General features: G+C 41.0%; 1 long non-coding RNA gene across 1 annotated transcript in view; it reads right to left on the reverse strand.

The window, feature by feature from the left end:
* Nucleotides 1–14,185, reverse strand: part of LOC308061754 — a 44,350-nt gene extending 30,165 nt beyond the window's left edge. The window contains exon 1 of the long non-coding RNA XR_013927345.1: nucleotides 2,752–14,185. This is a non-coding gene — a long non-coding RNA (uncharacterized lncRNA). The remainder of the gene's footprint in view (nucleotides 1–2,751) is intronic.
* Nucleotides 14,186–15,443: the final 1,258 nt, after the last annotated feature.

Genomic DNA, 15,443 nt, shown 5'->3' on the forward strand with positions numbered 1-15,443 from the left:
CTTTCAAGATACAAGGTCTAACACTGCTGCCCATAACTTCTCTCTCTACTAGAAAAGTCTGTCTACCAAGAGGTTAGACTCACCTTGGCAATTCCACACCAGATAAATACAAATAAAAATATCTCATGTCACGACCTTTCTGTTCCACATATTCAGCATGTTTCAACAGTATAAGCAGACATAGTTCAGGCTCAGAATATATAAATGCAAAGATCGAAATGCCCTTTTGCCCTAGTGTTTGGCACCTAGCAAGGCAGGGAAGCCCTAGGGAGCCAGCCCGGTGGCCGCCTGCACAGCTCACGGCTGGCTGCTGCCATCGCCACCGGGACTGTTCCGAAAGGCAGATCAGCGTCGGCACAGCTCAAGCACGGGGTTTGTCTCAGGAAAGTTTTGGTGGAAGAAACTGGTGAGCAAAGGGAGGCAGAGGTAGAATGTTACTTTATATATGACCAACAAATTATATCGTCATTAATATTGCAAGCCTTTTTTTGCAGAAGAAAAAAAATCCCTGCTTTATTTTAAGATTTTTAGTATGGTTTATTCTGAGATTTAGAAAACACAAGAGAGTCAGGCCTTCCAGACAAATGCATTTACCTTGACGGAATGCATTTGCAATAGCTTTACAACAATGGCCTAGAGAATACTTGCAATTCACATTGGACTTTTTTTCTTCTTCTTTTTTTTTTTTCCCTGCTTGGAAAATGGACCTGGTTCGCAGGCCTAATTCACAGCTACCACACCTACTCTCTCTGCCCAGAGAGCGAAGAGAATGAATAGGTCAATCACCTGACATATTTCCATCCAATTTCAAGGGTAGAATGTGTTCATTTTCTGACTAATGGCATGTCATTTTGCAGAAGCCTTTGGTCGCGAATTAATCCTGGAATCAAAACAGATTTTCCGGGGAGCAATCTTCCATCAAGTATTGATTTTTTTACACTTATGGAGTCTGTACTCCCTAATTTAACCTGACAATGATTCTGCACAATGGGCTGGGAGCACCTTGGCAACTCACAGAAGGAACTTTTAGTGTCTTTTCTTTCTGCAAAGTAGTAGGGGGGTGGGGAGTGGGGGGAAGAAAAGACCCAAACAACACAGTCACTGGGGGAGTGTTTACTGTCTGATGTTTTATTTCTGATTATTTGGAATGGAGAAATAATGCTAACTTTAGAAGTAATGTAAGCTAGAGATGTCTCTGAAAGACCCATGACTCTGTGAAATCCTGTTTATGGCAACAGTCCCCTGCTGCTCCTGTACCTTTTCCTCACCCCCAGCACTCTGGGATGCTAATAATACAAAACCTGTAATAGCATCTCTGGTTGCAGCTGATGCTTTTATGAGATGACATTTTACTCTACAATAAATAAATAAATAAATGCTTACACACATAGAAGCATGAAAACACATCCTTTCCCGTAAAGGTGTTTTTAAACTCTGGCCTGAGAATTCCAGCTACCAAAAGCTATGCTTTGCTTTTGGGTTCTCCTGCAAGGCAAACTCCTTTGTATCTGCTTCTTTACCTGCTCTGTACTATACATCTGTTCTAGCTGTTTGTTCTGTTTATTTGACTACTTACTCCAATGAGAAAAGATGAAGAGTCTATAGTTATGAAACAATAAACCAGAACAGAATGAAAAGCTAGAAGTCATTTAGAGATAGGAAGATTGATAGGACAAGATGTGAAGAAGCAGCCATCAGAAGCTGGTTTTTAACAGAAAACTAAGATGGGGCATTTCTGCTTTTGAAGGTGCCACTGCAGAAGCAAAATAATGCAGTGTAATCATCATTCCCAGTTTAAAACTCCTTTCTTAGAGATGAGAAGCAATACATATATTTAAGAGAGAGTGGGTAAGGTGCCCATCCTTTTGCCTTATTCTGAAATGGAAGAGGTTTTAAGCATCTTGCACAAAGGTCTTTGCAGAAAAATAACAACATCTCTGCTGCTGATTTCTCCATTAGAAACGCCACATTACTGGAAACATTGCTACATGACCCGAAGAATAATACTTTTTTTCCTTTGCCATTTTAAAGACACTCACAATTTGAGAGATATTTTGTTGGAGATCATTCCCCATCCCCACCCACCCCCCACCCCCCCCAGCCCGCTTTTCAGCTTTACTTGGAACAGAAGAAATACAAAAGCCTTTTTTGGCCTAACATGAAAAGGTTTGGAGAAAAACACACCAGTCCTTCTTTTACCTCACTCACAACGAACATAATAGTTATGTTTTTAGGCATATCATACCAGATAGTTATGAGTTGTAGATCTGACTGTGCAAACTTCTGAGTGATGGAACTCTGTCATTGTCAGTGCTAAATTCAAGAGATGACAAGAAGCATAGAGGAGGAAAATGGCTTCAGAAAAGACTTATTAAGCTCATTCTGTGCCTGGATAAATCAGGACCTAAATTCCTGAAAACTGCAATTCCAAAGCTTAATACAGGAAATAATTGCTGAAAATAAACAAACTGAGAAACACAGAAGCAAGAGGTCCACATACAGTTTCAATAATTATATTAGGTAATGAATCAGTAAAAGTTACTCCAGAACACTAACAATACCATATTATTTTTCCATTGTACTATTTTAGGAATACCTTGGAAACCACAAGATAAGTGTTTTCTGGTCTCATCAAAAAGGTTAAGGTGAAGAGCCCTTGTGTGGAAAGTTTTGAGTGATAGAATATGTTTAAATTGTTACAAATGTTTATAAAAGTGCTTCTAGGCATAAAGATGATGACAGAAATCATACCTGGGTACAGCTGAAGACAGCTCTCTTATTGTTAAAGAACTCTTTTCTCGCAAGTTTTTTTTCTACTTTCATCTCATTTTCCAGAGACAGTTTGAAAGAGGACTGCTTCTTTTCTTCCTTGTTTTATGAAAGTGCCTTTGTACGTTAGCAAAGTGCTTTAATAACACGCACTTTGTAAAAGTCAAAAGTGCTTTATTACCTGTAAGTATAGAAGTAAATAGCACTTGTTTTAATTGAAAACATCAAACTTTTGTAGCTCTAAACACATCAAAGACACATCCATTTGTGCATGTGTTCCAAAAGGTGAATTCCACTGCTTTTAAGCAGACTGCAAAAGAATCAAGCTTATTAGAGGTATGAGAAAATTTCAAATTGAAATGCCTTTCAACCTTCAAGTGGTTAAAATATGGAAATGGTTAATGCACTTAGCATGTGAAGCCACTTCGAAATACCGAGTGGTTTAAGTGATTATCCCCATCAGCTGAGATGTGCCAACTGACCACAGACACCGTCTTGAGCAGTCTGACTTGAAGGTAACACACAGTGGTTTACATTTTAATGTAACAGGATAATCTGGAGATTAACTAGCAAAGGGAGATTTAAGCTCTTGTGTTTTACTTTACAGGAGCATACACTCAGCTTGTTGCTGTGGCTTGATTGAAGGACAATATGATTTTGAACCACTGTAACTTGACATTTCTTCAAGTGTACTTAAACTCTATATTCACAGAAAAGTATAATGATTTACTTGGTGTCAGTGCAACAAAACAACTTCTAAACTAATTTGTCTTCCAGCCTTCAACACAAAACTTAAGTGACTTAAGGAGTGTCTTATATTTAGTTGGTCAGTTATTAACTTAACCTGAAATAAGATAATGTCACACAGTAGGAGTAAAGAAGTGGCTGGAGTGATTTCTGAGCCAAACTGAGTTACATTAATAAAGCTTTTGAGACCAGATGAGGGCTACTGGCTCTGGCAGGGTTTGGGCAAATGATGAACACAATCACACAACCATGGCTTAACAAGTTACCATCTGTCAGCAGAACTCTGGTAACTGACTGTGATTAGATTTCATTTTGATTAAAAAGCTAATGGAAAGGGGACAAATAAAAGCAAAAATCAATCACATCCCCAACCATCAAAATACTAATAGGATTTTAAATATTTTACAGGACTTGACTTCCTGATTTCTACAGGCTTCTTGTCCCTTAAAGGGTGAGCCTTCTTTTTCAGAAGCCACCTGTCCACTATTATTTATTTGTATTACCATTTGCCTAGAGGCTTGTGTCAGGACTGCAGCCACGTGGTACCACCATGTGCAAGTTATTGTCTTTCTCTGTCTGACAAGGGTGGCAATCGTGCTTGGAGTTTGTACAGAGTAACATGTTGTATACGAGCCCCTGACACAGCTTCCACACCAGGGCTGCACTACGGTCTTAATGGTGTATGAGGCTTCTGCGTGGATGAAATCTCCTTCACATACTCTCACAAGCAACTCTACAAGGCTCTGTGTCCCTGACAGAGAAGGGAAACTGCAGCTATAGGCAGAGCCGACTTCAGAATCAAAGTCTCCTGATTCTCAGGGGTACGTTGATAATAATTCCACGTCCTCCATACCATCGATAACTTAGAAAGTCATAACAAAATTTTCTCTCACTCTAAAGTCAAGCTTAACAGGAAAAACACATTTCTTGCTCGACAGAAACACTAGCTCTGCAAATTTCTTAGTCTCCTGCTGCTGCACTTTGCGGTGTGGGCAGGAAGAGGTATTATGTGAAGATTTCTTATGCATTTTTCAAATATAAAAGTGGAAATGTAGCTGTACAAAGTATACACATTTTGGACAAAATTCTGACACCCCAGAGTCAGTAGTCAAATTTTTCATCACTTCAAGCAGGTACATGTTTATTCAAGGTGTTGCACACAGCACCTAGAATGTTCAGCCAGCACCAATCTTTACAATAAGGGGAGCAAGATGTTGTTGAAAAATTAAATCACATTCAGTACCCCTACTTTCAACTCATTTTAGAAGAGCTTTGAGTCCCCACCAGGTCCTTCTGAAATGAACAGTGAATGAGCAAGTGTTTTACACTTTCAGATAAAAGTCACAGTTAGACGTTTGCATTTTGACTTCAGAGCTTAATTTCAGATGCTCTCTTTGATAAAATATATTACTAAATTATTATAAATCACCCTTACATACACTTACATGCATGAGTGCATACACTTATGAACAAAGCATAAGATATACCATGTAGCATATCCCATACAGCATGCAGTCAGGGAAAAAAAAAAATCAAAAAGATAAGGCACACTTTTTTTGTACGTACCCTTTTAACTTTCTTTTCCTGCTTTCTATCACACCAAAGGTGAGTTATTTAATCAGAGTATCTGCTTACTCACTTCGAGTCAGGACTAGCTGCTTGCAGTGAAGAGGCTGTCTGAATTATGCTGTGGTGTTCTAGCATTGCTGAATGAACGTGGTAGAGCCTCATACCTAGAAAGAAAAAGTCTCAATGGAGCAATTGATGACTTAATGAACAAAAAGCAAATATATGTGGAAAGGTGAAGCGATCATGACCAATTAGTTAGAGGTGTAGTCTGGCAAATGTTTACAATTACAATTACAATTTATCCTAAGTCATACAGATGTTAGTAATCTAAGGTACTAGTAACTCTGGTTGCTAATTAACGTTACTAACCTATAAGTTAAGTCCTCATAGTGTAAACAAAATAAAGAGTTTCAAAAAATGGTGCCAAATAGCTGTAAACATTTACTCTCCCTTCCCTCCCCGCCCGCCCCAGCTGTTCTGTTTCTACTTCACATTTCATTTCTTTATTTACCCACTCTATTCTCATCCCCTTGTTTTGAGGACCTCTTTCTGCAGAGCAAGAACTATGTTTCTGATGACTCAATATGCCACAGCTGTGGGCTCAGGAATGCAGGTACCAAATCCTTGTAAGTCATCAGCACTGCTGACTTGGGGCTGGTGTTTAATTGGTAGCACACGTGGCATCAAACACACTAACTTCATCCTAGCATGATCAGAAGTTCAGAGTACACCAAAATGTGGTGAAGATAATAGGGGCATTTTAATAGTTGATTGCCCCAAGATGCCTATTTTCCTGCTCCTATATTGGGAGCTCTTAATGAGCATATAATATGAATTTACACCTTAGTCATATAAGTAGTAGGTCTGTCACCTTAATATGTGGTTAGACAATGTGCAGAAGCTTATCTAGCAGTTTGCTACTACAAAAAAGAGAGTGGTTCCATTCCTCCTGTCCTTTGTCTTGGCTGTGGTGCTTCTCTGATACCATAGTAAGCCCAATTCAATTTACTAATTCAGTGGAAAACTAACTGAGGTAGCCCTTGACCCATTGTGTTTTCTTCTGGATTAATGAGCTGGGCAAGTATAGCCTGGAGTTAGGTGAGCATCACAGCTGGTAGAAGAGAGAGCAAAGGACTGAACAGCCAGGAAAAATTATTGGAGGCAGGAGAGGTGGGGGCAGATGTGAGCCCTTTTTGGAATCTTCAAGCTCTCAGAGGTGCTCAGCTGCATTGCCTCACCATACACTTAAACCTACAGACATAAGCCATGTGAAACTAGACTGGTGAAATGCTTCTTTTTTTTTTTTTTTTTTTTTTTTGTGGGGGAGAAGGGATGCAATGCAAAAGAGAAAGCAAGTAAAAAAAAAAAAAAGTGGTGTGAATCAGCTATTGGGCAATCAAGATCTTAAGCTGCTGCAACTCATTCTGCTGCGGGTCTGCCCATGATCTTAAAACAGAGGGCTGTGCTAATGAGTTTGACTTGGTATTTATGATAGACTGGGAATATGAATTCCAGGGTTACTGTTGTTCCAGCGTACGGTGCTGCATTAAACCTTCTTGCTCAGTCCTGTCTCTGGGTCTAACAGTAAGTGTATTTCTGAGTGGACAGTCAAGATGAGCCCAGGGAAGCAAAGGTTTCTTGGTCTAACTGTAGAACAAGTACCTCTGAGCATTCAGGTGACTCCAGTCTCCAAGATGATCCAGGCAAAACATTTGCAGACTGCTCCTTGCCAAAGGAGCCCTTGTCCCAAGGCAAAGCTAACATTGCATACCAGGTGTCGGAGGGCAGCCAGAACAGCAGCTCCTTAAGGGACTAGGAAAGGGTTAATCCAGCCAGCAGGACTTGCTGGCCAGGAAATGGTCCCATTGCCCCCAAGAAAGGCGAACAGGGCAGGCTTAGGGAGTGTGGGAAGCTGGCCTTGGTCCAGGCAAGTTTGTGGCAATAAGGCAGATTGGAGGGTACACCGGGACGTTAGCCAGCAAGTAAGGCTGGCTGCGTGGGGTGAAGTGCCAGGGCAGGGCTGTGGGGACCTGGAGGTCGGCACTCCTGTGGCAGGGACTGACGGCCCCAGGCTGAGCTGAGATGGGGTGTAGGCAGGGGAGAGGGGAGCCCTGGGGGGACTGGGCAGGGACAGTAAATCTGTTCGTGTCCTTAGGGTCTTGACAGTACCAATTTTTGTGCAAGTTCACATCCTTGAGAAAATAAACCCTAAATCAAACTGATAAAGCCTGAAAATGCAGCCAGAATTTCCCCCCTTCGATGGGAGAAAGGCCAGTGATTCCCAGGGCCCACCTGCTGTCTTGTGAGCCCTATAGGTCTTCTCCAAGATGCTCCATCCTTGTTCTACCTCTGTCTCCTGAGACAGCTACTGGCTTTCAAAACTCTCTTTTGCTACTCAGGAATCACAGGGGAATGCCTTTAAAATTGCCTCTTCAGTTTTCCATGTATTTGCTAATACATACGTACATGTAACATACCAAGGCTAATGCTAATTGCCAGAAACCAGAATAATTGTCAGCAGTGTGAACCTTTATTTTCAAATATGGAGACATCTGTGTTGGTTGTAGGTATTAGAGTTGGCATGCTTTAAATGTCAACACCATTTTAACATCTGTAGAAGTCTGTAGAATTAATGATGAGAGAGATTCTTACTGTAAATGTATTGGAAATGGCAGCGTTCAGTTACCTGTAAATGTTAAAACATTGTCTGCTAAGAGCTGACAGAGACAATCAGCAGATGCATGCTTTAGTTTGTCAGATGCTCAGCCCCCGAAGACCCGTTCCAGCTCACTTCGTGTTCATCTGAATGCTGTGTTTGTGGTGCCACGGGGAGCGGGCTGGCCCCAGATTATAGTGACTTCTGCCCTTGGGAAGGTGGGGAGGGGGAACTGTAAATGCCTCGAATTAACCCGAGGGGGCTGCGGTCACCGGGCTCTGGGTGGTGGTGGCTGTGTGGGTGCTGCAGCGGGGTACCCCAGCGGGGTACCCCGGGCTCACCTGTGCTGAGAGGTGGCGGGGAAGCTACTGTCTTTACAGTAGCTCTCGGGAAAGGTGACGGGGAAATCTGCCCTTCTGGGAAGCAAAGGGGGCAGCAGAGTCCTTAAGGTTCTTCTCCAGGAATGCCCTGCCAAAATGCAAACACAAAGAGTTTTAACGCTTCAGAGGTGGTGGGTACATCTGTACAACCTTCCAGGTGATTGGTGGGATGGAAAATGTCGGTGTTCCTAGAGCTAAATAAAGTAATTTATGTACTTTCATGTAAATAGTTCCATTACTTTAGATTATATTGGGTAGGGGAAAATAACCAACAGCTTGTATCGTTCAACACCAGTGCAGATTTCTTCAAGTAATTTCCAGGAGTAACAGGCTATCTTGACAGGATAATTCACGTTTGAATTTCAACCATTTCACAACATAACTTTCTGTTGACCATTGAACTGGACTCTTCCACCACACCTGAGAGGAAACCAGACCCTTCCAGAATCTGGGGTCTGAGTACGCAGCTGGCTTCTTTTACACCCCAGAGAGATGCTTCTGCTAATTATATCTTATTTGTTCTTTTTGTAACGTCCCTCAAAGGAGATAGTGAAGATACTGCATCTGCCACTTGAAACCTGGTCTAAGTGGCTCTTTGAGATGGCACTGCAGCTCAACCCTGCAAACGTCTTCAGAAAGCAAACACAGAAATGTCACTAATCAAAATTCACTAATGAGCTTCAGCACACATGCAGAGATTTTTTTTTCCCCAGTATTCATTCAAGCCTCATTTATTGTTTACTACCATTGACATCACTTAATAGTCTAATCTCACAGAATTCAAATACTCTCCTGCTCACTCCTTTCCTTTGCAGGTGCTCATAAGAAGTTTTATCATTATAAAACTGTTCCAAATCTAGGCAGGTGTATAAATATCTTATTCCCCGCCCCCCCTCTCTTGCAACATTACCCACACCCCCAAAAACAAACTGCTGTGAATTTTCTTCCAGGAGGATGTCTAAGAAAACGCTTTGAAAAAAGTTGTTAGACTTTTATATGGTTATTTCATGTGTGCATTTCACTTTGCTGCAGGCAATGGCAGAAGAAAAAAATCAATCCATATTTGTGTGGAATGAAAAGATGAAAAGAAAAAAAGTAACTTCCAAAATAATTAGTTGTGTGGTGTTTGGAATGAAATCATCAAAAATACTTGACTTGTTTCCCTGCTGCTTCCGAGCCCTTATAATACACAAACACATTAAGAAAAATTGTTAGTAAGGTTCATTTCAGGGAACAGGCTGCTCTTGTTTTGGAGACCAGTGAATGCCACCCTTTTTCTGAAGCCTGGAACCTCTCCAGTTCTAATTTAGGGGCAAGTGCCTTAAAATGCATCTAAAGCCAAAAATAACATAGCAAGGCATTTCTTTAGAGAAAGACTAAGTGGGTCAACCATTCATTCAGCAATGGATTCAAATGTGGCTACAACAGCCACAACTGAGAAGTTTTCTGCATCTATATCTGCATCTATGGCATGTTTGTGTGTGTATATTGAAAAATAAAAATACACAAATACATATATTCACATAAACACGTTCATTTGCATTTGTGTGAATATATGTACACATATACATACATGGTAATTGCGGTTAATCTTGCATCTCTTCTAAAAGGCTGAATGCTCCTGTTAAGTCTCTGGAAGATGTAGAAAGGAAATGTAGTTGCAATTGGTTTGGTTGGAATGTACTTGAAAAACAGTTTATTTAAAATGGGAGGACTTCTGAATGCCTTAAACATACAGCCTTACCATGACAGTGCATTAACAGTGGCCAACTCCAGCAGAAAAGATTAATATTACTTATAAAAAGCCTGGTGTAGAATGTTTGTTGTACTGTCAACAACACTGTATAGGAGGTGATTTTTTTTGGTCCCTGGCAATGATTTTTGCACAACATACTGAGTAATCATTGTCTACAATGCACTTTTTTCTACCATAAAACCTGTAGAAGGAATAATACGGCCCTCATTTTTCCTCTAGCTTCTAAGGAAAACTCTAAAATATATACCTCATGCCAGTAGTCCATAAACTCCAGTTGTGCTCAGGCACTATGCAACCTGAGGCTACCAAGATCAATAAAATTATTGAACCCACAAATATTTCTACCGCTAGACTTTTGTGGAAGACTTAGAAAAGTCTATATATCCATACATAGGAAAAAAAGACAAAGAGGCCATTGTTGCTAAGAGGACTGAAGTCTGCTGGGTTCAGACTGCAAGACAGTGAACATCAGAAATGTGATGTTCATGGTTTGATGCCATAGCAGTATAAATTCAAGAGATGCAACACATTCAGGAAATGGATTTAAGGAGGATGGCTGGCTGGCTCTCGCAATTGCTAATAAGATGCAGAATGTTTCCTGCCAAGGTCACTGGTTTTACTCCATTTCATTATCAATTATTAAATATCTCTTCCTCTTATTTATTAGTTTACAAGTTGTTTTCACATGAGGGACACCATTTGGTGTCCTATGTGAGGTGAATTGCTGATGACAAATCAGGCTCAAAGCAGAGCGGTACCTGTAACAGGAAAACTTGCTACATTGGTAGTAACTCGCACTCTGTGGCTAAGTGGAAGGACAAGGTCTGTGCAAGGGTATAGAGCTTGATTTCCATCCTCTCCTCCCCCCCCCCCCCCCCCCCCCCCTTGTTGTACATGTTATACTGCATCAACGAGAAAGATAGGTTTTGATTTTTCTACCAGTCTGATAACTTCACATATGCAATAAACCTCCTCTCACCGTGGTAGCAGGGAGTGTACTAGGTGGTCAGTGGTTGGCTTTCTACTCAGACATGCTTATGTCTAGGGCCACCTTACCTTACAAAATAAAAATAATGAATTTTAATTTTTTTGTCTTCACCAGAATGGCAGCTTAAACTAGAATTTATGAGACTGAGAGGCAAAGAAGGGATTTGGTCATGTCACAATGGTAAAAAATTAATAAAGAACAAGGGCAAACTGCTTCAAAATTGATATGAAAAACAGGAGCACGTTTCAGTTCTTTTTTTCCTCACAGAATTCCTCATTTAGAGGAAAATCTCTGATGTTCATTAACAAAAAGATAGGTATTTCTGGCAAGTCAGTCCTAAAATACATAATTTTCCTTCTTCAGAACATATATGGCATGTTGTTCATGTTGCCAAAGGAGGGGGGGGGGAAGGTTAAATATAACTGAGAGGATATAAGAGCAGAAAATTAAAAGCATAAATCATAGATGGTGTGAATCTCCCTGAAGGACATCCTGAAACTCTGAGGCAGTGAATAGTTAATTGTTTTTTGTGGGGTTTGCATGGGGTGGGGTTTTGGATCCAGCCGTGCTCATGGATGACATTTCTGTGCTCAGCCTTTTCCTCATGCCTTTCTTTTTGCACCTTTGCCATTGAAGCTGCTTGTGTGATTGCTCTTCAATCTGTTTCAATCATAGAGAAGCGGGTTAGTTTTAAAGATTTGAATACTAAGCGTTGAGGTTGTCCCAACTGCAATGAGTTAGTGAATGAGAACAGAGAGCGTCTGCTGGAAGATCTGAAGAGGCAGTCATCTTTGACAGCTGGGGATACGGATGAGAAAAGGGTATAGCAGCCAACTCTACTCTTGCAGATATTTGCACAGCACATTTGCCTACACCAAGAGAAAATCATGGATCATCATCTTCTGAAACTTGTTGCCTAGTCAATCTGGATATCAGAGCATCAGGGAAGGCTGTAAATTGCATCTGCCAGCAATATTCACGGTCTTTGGCTCTGTCCAGGTTGTGCTGTAAAGGCCAAAGGAAAGCAAAGGCTGAAGCACTGAAAAACCTGAAGGAAAAGCAGTAGGACTGACCAAGCAAAGGGGAAAAAAACACCATGCTGATTATCTGGACAATATTAAAATTGCCTTATCAGCTCATGAAAGAAAAGTTCTCCAGGGCCGTATTTTACTCTAATTAGCTGTATTCCTTAGCTAAACCCGCTATTTCATCAGATTTTCCATTTTGGAGATTGGAAGTTACGCTCTGGAGTGTTTTCCAGCTCCTCAGTGTCTGTGGCTGAGGAATGGGTTTGCTTCCTTATTCATACCTCCCGTAGTGGCATATTGAAGTATCCTTGTGCTTCAAGAGCTAGGTACCATGTGCTCCAGATGCCTACGCTGCCAGGGCTCCTCTTCCAGCCACAGGTTTGATTACCTGACAGCTAGTGAAGACCCCCAGTGCGGAGACTGCCCATAGGGTTGGTGTGGGCTTCATTTAGCCTTGCAGTACGTTTGGCTTGCACAGCACTCCATAGCGGGACACACATTGTCCTCTTTGAATGGGTGGGTTCGAAAGAGAGGACTAAGTCCCACTGCCAAGCATGACCAACCATTATTCCCATAAACTGAACTGCATCTAGACTTAGCTGGCCTCCTCTAACCCATTTTACTGCACAGGTGCTGAAGGCAGTGAGCTTCAGAGCTTCTTTGAAAGAAGATGAGCATTAGAAGAAGAGGAAAGCACTGAAGTTCCCAAATCATATCCAGTTCTGGAACCGACACCCAAGCAGCTAAGCAACAAAGCTACTTAAGTTAAAGCCATAATCTTGTACCCAGTTTAACATCTTCCCCCAGTTTAAATAGGCTGCTGCCAGTGTGCAAAATTTTGCTGACAGTAGTGAACAAGAATGGTCTCAATCCCACTGCAGATTTTGTTAAATTAATGCATGAAAAGTTGTGTTTATTTCTCTCCAGTGTTCACAAGTAGCCTATTTTTCTGATTTAAACCCTGAGCCAAAAAAATAGACTTTCTAATACAATACCTCATAAACAGTTTCTACTGGGAGGCTATTTTCCTCTCCTCCTTCCTTTTAATCACCTTCCTAGTGCAATAGGAGTGGAATGCTTTTTTCACCTAGAGACTTTTCCATCCTAAATTATAACATAACTGCTGTATTGGAAATGGAAGCGACAGACTGGTTTCTTTTAAAGACAGTACCACTACGCAGTAAGGAACAGTTTTAAAGGAAGTCAAGGCCTGCCTATCTGTTGTGCTGGAAAAAGAGTGGTGCCCATTTATTGTAATTTAAATGCAAGATTGATTTCTCTGAAGAAATTAGCAGTGGGCTTTCCAAAAGGAAGGATGCGAGATTGGACAGCCCACTGGTCCTTGCTGGTATGCCTGTTCTGAGGTGTCAGTGGCTGGGCTTGTAAATCACATGAGGAATAAGAACCGTGAGCACCAAGACTAATGAAATCCGGTTTCGTAGGAAGCACCTCTTCCTGGTGGCTTGTGAGCTCAGTGTGATATTTTTTCCTACAGCTGGGATTTAGAAGGACTTTCTTTCTTCTTGGCCTGTGTTGGTGTTAAGGGTTGAGTTTGCAGCAGCCTTTTTCTCACCTGTGACTCTAATCCGCCTCTTTCTTCCCTGGGCTATTTTCATTAAAACTGTAGTTACCTGTGAGGTTTCTTTCCTTCTGTCAGGTTAGTTTGAAACTGACCAATGTTTTAAGGCGTGGAGGTTAAAATTGTGTGAAATCTAAGTAGATAAAGAAAGCAAGCATGCAATGGGTTGTTTCTTTGTGATACCAAGCTAACATGGCTACATAAAAATGTAAATACACGCAGAACTGATTGCTTACCTGAGACATGACTGGACTAGGTTGGAGATGCTGGCTTTGCATATAGGCACATTCTCTTGTACGTGTTACAGAACTACATATAATTAAAATAGAAAAAAATCAAGCTGTACATAATTGAAAAATAAATAACTATGACATGTGATTCTTTGAAAATGGACATTACCTTCCTGCCCTCTAAACCCATGAATGATTACATATCAAAGAGGAATGAAATTAGTTTTAGGAAAATTACTTCTATCACTCCAGTAAAACAATCTTAGAATCAACATTTATCTTTTGAAAAACTTTAATTATTTTAGAACAGTCAGGTTTCAATTTTAGCATGAAATTCAAGCCATTTCCAGACATAAATGTAAGTTGTCATATCCTCATCTTCAGCTGATGTCTGGTGCCACAGGACCTGCTTTTGATATCGCACCTTTAAACCATAGCAGAAGAAAGTACGTTATAAATAATACAGACTCCTCAAAGCTTGATGTACAGCTGATACCAAGTGATTGATAGGCTTTTATTACCATGTGCGGCTGTTCTAACACATCTTAGGAAGAGACTTACTCTATCAGTTGTGCCTTTCACTTTTTTTTTTTTTAAAAAACCCCAAATGACTGAGTTTTGTCTTTTCCTTTCTCGGGTGTGGTTTTATGTATTACCTGTTGAGTAATTACTTTGAAGGCATCATGACCTGTAAAGTGCATGTGCCAGTGTGGATTTTTGGTCTCTGTTCTTCGTGTTCCTCACTCTGGATGTATAGACCACCTGGTGAGTTCTGATCCCCAGACTAGCTGATAAATATTAGACTCACATTGCTAGTGCACATGCTTGGGATTAAGTATACTGGAGGCACAAAGTGGCGCTGATTTAACTTCTCCTTATTAGTTGTCAGTATGTGGATTTGTCAGGGCAACTTCAGAAGGAAGAATCTCAAAAGCAGTGGACAAATAGAGTATTTAAAAAATATTTAATGGCTTATGCTCTTGCATTTATCCCATTTCCCCAATGTTCCCCCCCAAGATTATCTCCAGCAGCCAGTGTTTCTCTGCCAGCTGTCTGCCAAGTCAGAAACAATAGCTGCATTGACTTTAGAAGGGACATGCACATACCTTTCTTCTTGAGATAAAGTCCCCTTCGAGTTGTTTGTATTTCAAAAAGACAAATCAAGATTTACTGATGGGCGAGTTAGTGTCGCAGCACTCTCAAAACTAGCCAGCTACAACGAGGTCTTTCACCATCACATACCAAGTTAACTTCAACAAGTAGTTAGCATGGTTTGCCTTGGCACTGCCACCAATACCCCACAAGGTCTCAAAGGTGTTTGCACCACTTCTTCATACTCTTCAAGCCAGTCCCCCTGCTTCTCACCTCTCCTGCTTTCTCTCCTTGTTTCTTCTCAACCAGGGTGCTGCTCTCCCATCTCCCTTTGCTTCTTTCTCCTCCCTCTTCCTTGGCTGCTCCCTCTTCCTCGGCTGCCCAACCCCTTAACAGAACCAGCCACAGCTGCACCTTATCTACATCAGCCAACCCACCGCCCCTGAAGCCAGCCCACAGCTGTATATTATCAATGTTAATTAACCCAGCTTCATTACTCTACAAGTTAGAAAAAAAGTGATAAATAAAACTATCAGTTCACAAATACCTAGGGTAGGTCAAATCCTGTGAAGACTTACACATGTCACTAAATAAATCTATGAAGGTAGCATCAAAACATCAACACCACTAGTTGGGCAAATAAAGTTAT

This window comes from Falco punctatus (assembly GCF_963210335.1).
Source record: "Falco punctatus genome assembly, chromosome: 4".
Classification (NCBI taxonomy): domain Eukaryota; kingdom Metazoa; phylum Chordata; class Aves; order Falconiformes; family Falconidae; genus Falco; species Falco punctatus.